This window comes from Pleurodeles waltl, chromosome 3_1 (genome assembly GCF_031143425.1).
Source record: "Pleurodeles waltl isolate 20211129_DDA chromosome 3_1, aPleWal1.hap1.20221129, whole genome shotgun sequence".
NCBI classification, from domain to species: domain Eukaryota; kingdom Metazoa; phylum Chordata; class Amphibia; order Caudata; family Salamandridae; genus Pleurodeles; species Pleurodeles waltl.
Window position 1 is genome coordinate 1,655,889,530 of NC_090440.1, and position 6,370 is coordinate 1,655,895,899.

General features: G+C 37.3%; 1 long non-coding RNA gene across 1 annotated transcript; it reads left to right on the forward strand.

Annotated features, from left to right (window-relative positions):
* Positions 1-371: 371 nt before the first annotated feature.
* On the forward strand, positions 372-5,752 carry LOC138283397 (uncharacterized). Its single transcript, XR_011201235.1, has 3 exons — positions 372-441; positions 3,792-3,859; positions 5,606-5,752. It is a non-coding gene; the product is annotated as an uncharacterized lncRNA (long non-coding RNA).
* The last annotated feature ends 618 nt before the right edge of the window (positions 5,753-6,370 follow it).

Below are 6,370 nucleotides of genomic sequence, written 5' to 3' on the forward strand. Positions count from 1 at the left end.
TCCATTATCTAAAGATCTACCCAGGTCTTTTATATATAATTTATCAATTACATGATCAAAATTGAGTCCAAATGGATCGAAATGGCAGCGGAACCCTGTCTCTCTCGATCTCAATTGAAAATGGCTTGACAGATGGGTTCAAATTCTTTTTAGATTTTTTTTGCCAGACTTTGTAATTTTATTTCAACAATGCATTCTTTCTCGGGCAAAATTAGGAAAACATATTTTGTGTTTAATGTATTGCGACCTAATTTTATTGGGTTACACCTGTGTAAGCCTACAAAGGAAAATTAATGTACTAAGTGTCTATTGCTCTATCAATAAACTAACTACTTATGTCTCATTCACTAAAACCATAATTCACCATCTTCAGGATGAACCTCAAGACATGGCTCTTCGAATGAGGCCCAGACCCACCACCAATTCCTTCAGACCCCACGGGTGAGTAGTTGCGCTTTATAAAAACTGATTGATTGATGGTATAAACTGATTGACGGACAACTTGGCTTGTACTTTGCTGATACTCTTAGCTGGGATGATCATTAATCTCTTTTAAATTCCTAACTTTTAACTACAGCTAATATTTTACATCATTTTGATCATAAATATCATAAATATGTAATAAATTGGTATTCCCTACATTAAAAGGCTATTCATGGCAAGTTACTTTCCAAGCACCTTATGACTTTGAATTGACTTCATTAGCACCCAACTAATATGATGTGGTACACTGTTCCGAAATTGAAAGAGAAGGAAAGAGAAAGGGTCCTGATAATCAGGAGCAATAGTCCTCACACACCATATTTGGTGTCATGCTTCATCATCGGACAGCTCCTCGTCAGACTGGCGCTGCAATGTCTGACGGGCACCCCCCGAGGGGGGGCTCTTTGCCGGAGATCTTTTTGAATATACTCGATGATGCCGCGGAGCCAAATATGGGTCCGAGAGAGGGAAAAATGTACAGAGAAGGAATAGTAAAATTGGCTCAGATCCCTCACTTAATAGTTTATTATTCGCTGTTGGGAAATGGTCAAGATTAAAAAGAAGTCAAGGGAGTGAAACTGGAGACAATGCCCGGACACTCACACAAGAACAATCAGAATAATTAGGGAGGATGGAAGTGATCCAACGCTCCTTAGTATGCGGTCGACATGTTTCGCGTCGTTGTTGGTCCAACAGGATCCCGTGACGCTTCTTCAGGACCTACTAAATCATGAGTTTTCTCAAAAAGAAAAACAAAATACCTACACTCCTGTTGACTAACACTCACAGTCTGGGTGTCATCAGTCGCTTGCTAGGACTAAACCGGACTGGTTTTTCTTTCCTATCAGTCGCCCTAAATATGGGAAAAAGAGGGGGGCTAAAATTAGCTCAGTATATCATCACTTCACCAGTATTCAGGAATGATGAGTATGATTAATGTAGAAAAAAGGGGGTGACAAACTTGTGCAACACTCAGTGATCAGGTGGTTGTAGGCACGCCATGCTGGTAAAATATAGGGTGGCTTACCATATCCATTAGACAATAGGCTCCATGGGATATCGCTGGCCCATCACCCGGTATACAGAAAATCTGATGGTAAGAGAGCACATGCCAAAGAAGGGGGCACCATATTGTAGTTACATAATTATCATACAAGACCAAGGTAAAATGGCCATAGTTTGGAAATGCGGGACTGACAATTAAAGTGAAATATAAAAATAATATACATATATATATCTCTCTCTCACTCCAAATCTGAACAAATACATCAAAGAAGTAAAAAAGATGTGTAAGTCATCAATTTATGCAGAGATACTCATGGACATTCTCAATGTCATGTGCAAGGTGGAGTGAGCAATGAAGGTAGCACATTCAGAAAGTTACGAATGAACGGAGAAATACATTCTTTCAAAATAAATCAGGAGTAGTGCCAAAGTTAAGAGGTACATGAAGGGGATAAAGGTAGGGGGGTATAATGGCCCACGAGTAGTTAAATCCCATGTATCACACCGCAGTCAGTAAAATGAGAAGTAGAGCTAAGGAGGTACATATAGCTAAACCACGGGCGTCCCGCTAAGGGCAGAGCAAAAGGTCCCTAAGACCTGGATGCAGTTCGAACGAAGCGTCGTGATGCAATTCGGCATCACAAATGAGAAAATGGGCACTTACTTTCTTCGTTACCGGTGTTAGATGCAGCACCTACCCGGGGGTCGCGTTCCCGAACGTAAGCGGGAAAGGAAGGCTGCCGGTATAAATAGTCCGCGCGTAGCGCGCGTGTTTACCAATTAGGCAATTAGTTGCTAGGTAACTCCCTCGGGAGTTGGGAACCTTTAGAGAGAATGGAAAAAGGACTGGAAAAACGGGACGTGGTGAATGTCCTCCGCGTGCGGCGGCCATCTTAAGCTAATGTATTGGTCATAAGAAAACAAGAAATAACTTAATTTAAGTTGTCAAAAGTTGTCAAAGACCTGTGTAAAACTCAAATGGCCTTACCTATATTATGAATACAGGGTGGTGAGGTCTAATCCCCTATAGTAAGGGAAAAATTAAATAATAAATTGGAAAGAGAAATAAAAGGAAAAAACAAACAAACCAAAAAATGATATAATGGATGGAATGACCATCGAGCAGAACCTTCTAAAATCATTGTTAGAAGGGCAGGAAATCAGCAGCTGCCTACTTTGAAAGATGGAACCAAGGGATATCATCGTTTAATCCCTGGTGGTGGGTATTAAGTCTATATACCCAGCGTTGTTCAAGTTCAAATAGTGAGCGGGTGCCTGGTAGGACACAGGTCTGTAATACCACCCACCGCATATCATCTGGTGTGTGGTTAAGTTCAATAAAATGTATGCTAAGTTTGGTAGTAGTACGTCCACACCGGATGTTGCTACGGTGTTCATTTATCCTAATCTTTACAGGTCGTGTGGTCATCCCCACGTATCTGAGATTACAAGGACAGGTGATGAGGTAAACACAGTTGCGGGTGTTGCAATTAGTATGTCTCAACAGATGCCAAGTTAAAAAGGGTTCTAGATGTAAAGTGTCTGTATGTTTAGTGAGTGAACAGACATTACAATTCCCACACGGAAAGTGACCTTTGACTGGGGGGAGATCCCATAGAGATCTCTGTCTGGACGGGGTGGTGGTGGGTCTAGGTCGGGTGTGTACCAGCATATCTTTTATGTTTGACGTCCTCTTGAACGCAAAAACAGGCTTGGGAATATTTTCACCCCCACTACAGAGGACCGACCATCTCTTATTGATTATCTTCTTAACTGTGTTAGAAAGTGGTGTAAATGTCGAAACACAGGTAAGTTTGTAGTCCATAGACTTCGGGGTTAGCTGTAATAGTGAATCCCTATCACTATACTTGGCTCGTTTGTAAGCTGTTTTTATAACTCTGTCTGGGTGTGAGTTGCCATGGATAAAGCTCCATTATCTAAAGATCTACCCAGGTCTTTTATATATAATTTATCAATTACATGATCAAAATTGAGTCCAAATGGATCGAAATGGCAGCGGAACCCTGTCTCTCTCGATCTCAATTGAAAATGGCTTGACAGATGGGTTCAAATTCTTTTTAGATTTTTTTTTGCCAGACTTTGTAATTTTATTTCAACAATGCATTCTTTCTCGGGCAAAATTAGGAAAACATATTTTGTGTTTAATGTATTGCGACCTAATTTTATTGGGTTACACCTGTGTAAGCCTACAAAGGAAAATTAATGTACTAAGTGTCTATTGCTCTATCAATAAACTAACTACTAATGTCTCATTCACTAAAACCATAATTCACCATCTTCAGGATGAACCTCAAGACATGGCTCTTCGAATGAGGCCCAGACCCACCACCAATTCCTTCAGACCCCACGGGTGAGTAGTTGCGCTTTATAAAAACTGATTGATTGATGGTATAAACTGATTGACGGACAACTTGGCTTGTACTTTGCTGATACTCTTAGCTGGGATGATCATTAATCTCTTTTAAATTCCTAACTTTTAACTACAGCTAATATTTTACATCATTTTGATCATAAATATCATAAATATGTAATAAATTGGTATTCCCTACATTAAAAGGCTATTCATGGCAAGTTACTTTCCAAGCACCTTATGACTTTGAATTGACTTCATTAGCACCCAAGACTGATTAGGAGCGTCTTGAAAATAGGTGTCCAAAAGATTATTATTTTTTTGTTCCAAGGAGTTTAATGATCCAGGCCTTGAAGCTGGAAGATGGCCTGTCTCCTTGGAATTTGCATGCCCTTGTCCGTAACTAGGATTTTTGTACTCAATAAATTGTAGGTTCGTGGATGCAAAGCTTTCCTGTATAACCAGGTGAGCTTTCATGGTTGAAACAGGTGACTACCCCCCGAACTGTCATCAGTTCTACAGTATAACATTCTGCATTAAATCAAAATCTATTCCATTTAGTAAATTCTGTCACACTGAACAAGATTTAACACATATTAAATGAGAAAGATTTTTCTATTTTGTGGTAATGAGAGTTACTGTTTCACAAATAAAAGTTTAGTGGTGGGTTTGCGTACTGGATTGTTGCCAACATTATATTTTCTTACTTAGGACAGACCTCTAATAAAAACACAATAAATCAAATACTGGGAATTAGAATTGGGTGTGACCAAGCCCAGAAAATGAATGGTTTTAGAATGAAGATTTTAGCGAATAGTCGATGTTGTTTCTGTGGACGAAATGCTGAATATAATATTGTCCACTTCCTTCTGGACCGTCACTATTTTCCAAAAGAAAGGAAAGATGCTCTGTGCTTAGTATTTGTAAAATATGGATGCCAATCCAGACAGGAAGGTCTCAGTATATTATTCCCTTTGTATTCTTTCAAGATTGGTTTAACACTTTGGCACTATATTAAACATGCTAAAAGAGAATATGTAACTTTTATTTTTAATGAACATTTGTGGGTCTTTTTGTTGTAGTAGATCTATGGCGTACTAGAGTAATGTACTGGATGATTCTATGTATTATAAAATGTTTTTGTAACAATTATCGCCAAATTGGTCAAAGATGGTCTCATCTGGAATTTCCTATTTATTTTGATTCTTTCATTTGAGGGAAATGTACCGTTTGTATTTATTCTTGCTGCTACTTTATTTTTTGATATTAATGCAATTTTAATGGATGATAATTAATGTATATGTCATGCAATATCTGGATTTTTAAAGACTGTTTTTTAAAATATGTTCAGGAAATCAAACTAAGAAATTAAAAATGATTAATTTGACCTAAAACATTTATTGAAAAATGTATACATATTTTTTCAGATGGAAAAGAAATTCCCCAAAATTACTAACTTTGTCTAAAAGCAAGAAGAGGATTAGGTGAACACACTGAAAACAATAAAAAAGTAAGCATAGAAAGGAGAGGAATCAAACAGAATGTTAATAAAAATACTTACACTAATAACTTACCAATTGACATCTAACTCGCTAAATAGTTAACTCCATTTATCTACCAAACCAGAACCTAACTAAAACTCTAACTTACATATGCAATAAAAACATGAGGAGCAACATAAAAAGAATATTGCTATTTCATGAAAAAAATAGAATGTAATGTTGCACATTTACTTTTTTTCAACAGATTAAATCAGCCTAAAGAGAGAAGAATAGAACTGAAGAAAATAAACACGTCTCAATTAAATGCCAAAACAAGGTAAACAATAAAACTAAGCCAAAAACTATGGTGAAGAAGAAAACTCTATTAACAATTTTGCAGAATGACACTGTAGTATTATTTTCTCTTTGTATGCCTTACTATATATTTTATATGCCATTCTGAGAAAATGGATCCCTTGATTGGGAACAATTTTCTACTTCTGAAGAGAGGGAACCAATTACTCAAACATGACAAGTACTTTTATTGTAGTTGATGCTTTGGATTTTTGCCTAGATCTGACTAATTAGGGCTAAGTTTTATGATTCTGCATTACTGTATTTGAACCTTTATGGCATTTCAATGCATTTTTCTCTGTACCACATTTACTATCCATAATAAATTCATGTTTGCCTCATTTTTTAACTAGAACTCAGTTACTAGTGTTTCCTTATTTATTCTGTTTTACTTTACTGTAATGTCTATTTTTAAGTCAAATTAATTGGTTAAGAAGTGGGTTGCTCAAACTATTGCGGTTCAGATGATTATTGAGATTTGGGTCTTGCAAAGTTTAGTAGCAGAGAATGGTAAGCGTTAGAGCACCTTTTCTTTAAGGGGTTCCCGGTTTCGATTGTGTAGTTTTTAGATAATTTTTGCCTCAATTGAAGAAGAAATAAGCTTTTGGAGATTTTCTAATTTTCCAATGCAGGATCCTTCCTGCATGCCATCCTATTGTGCGGTCCTGAATGAACT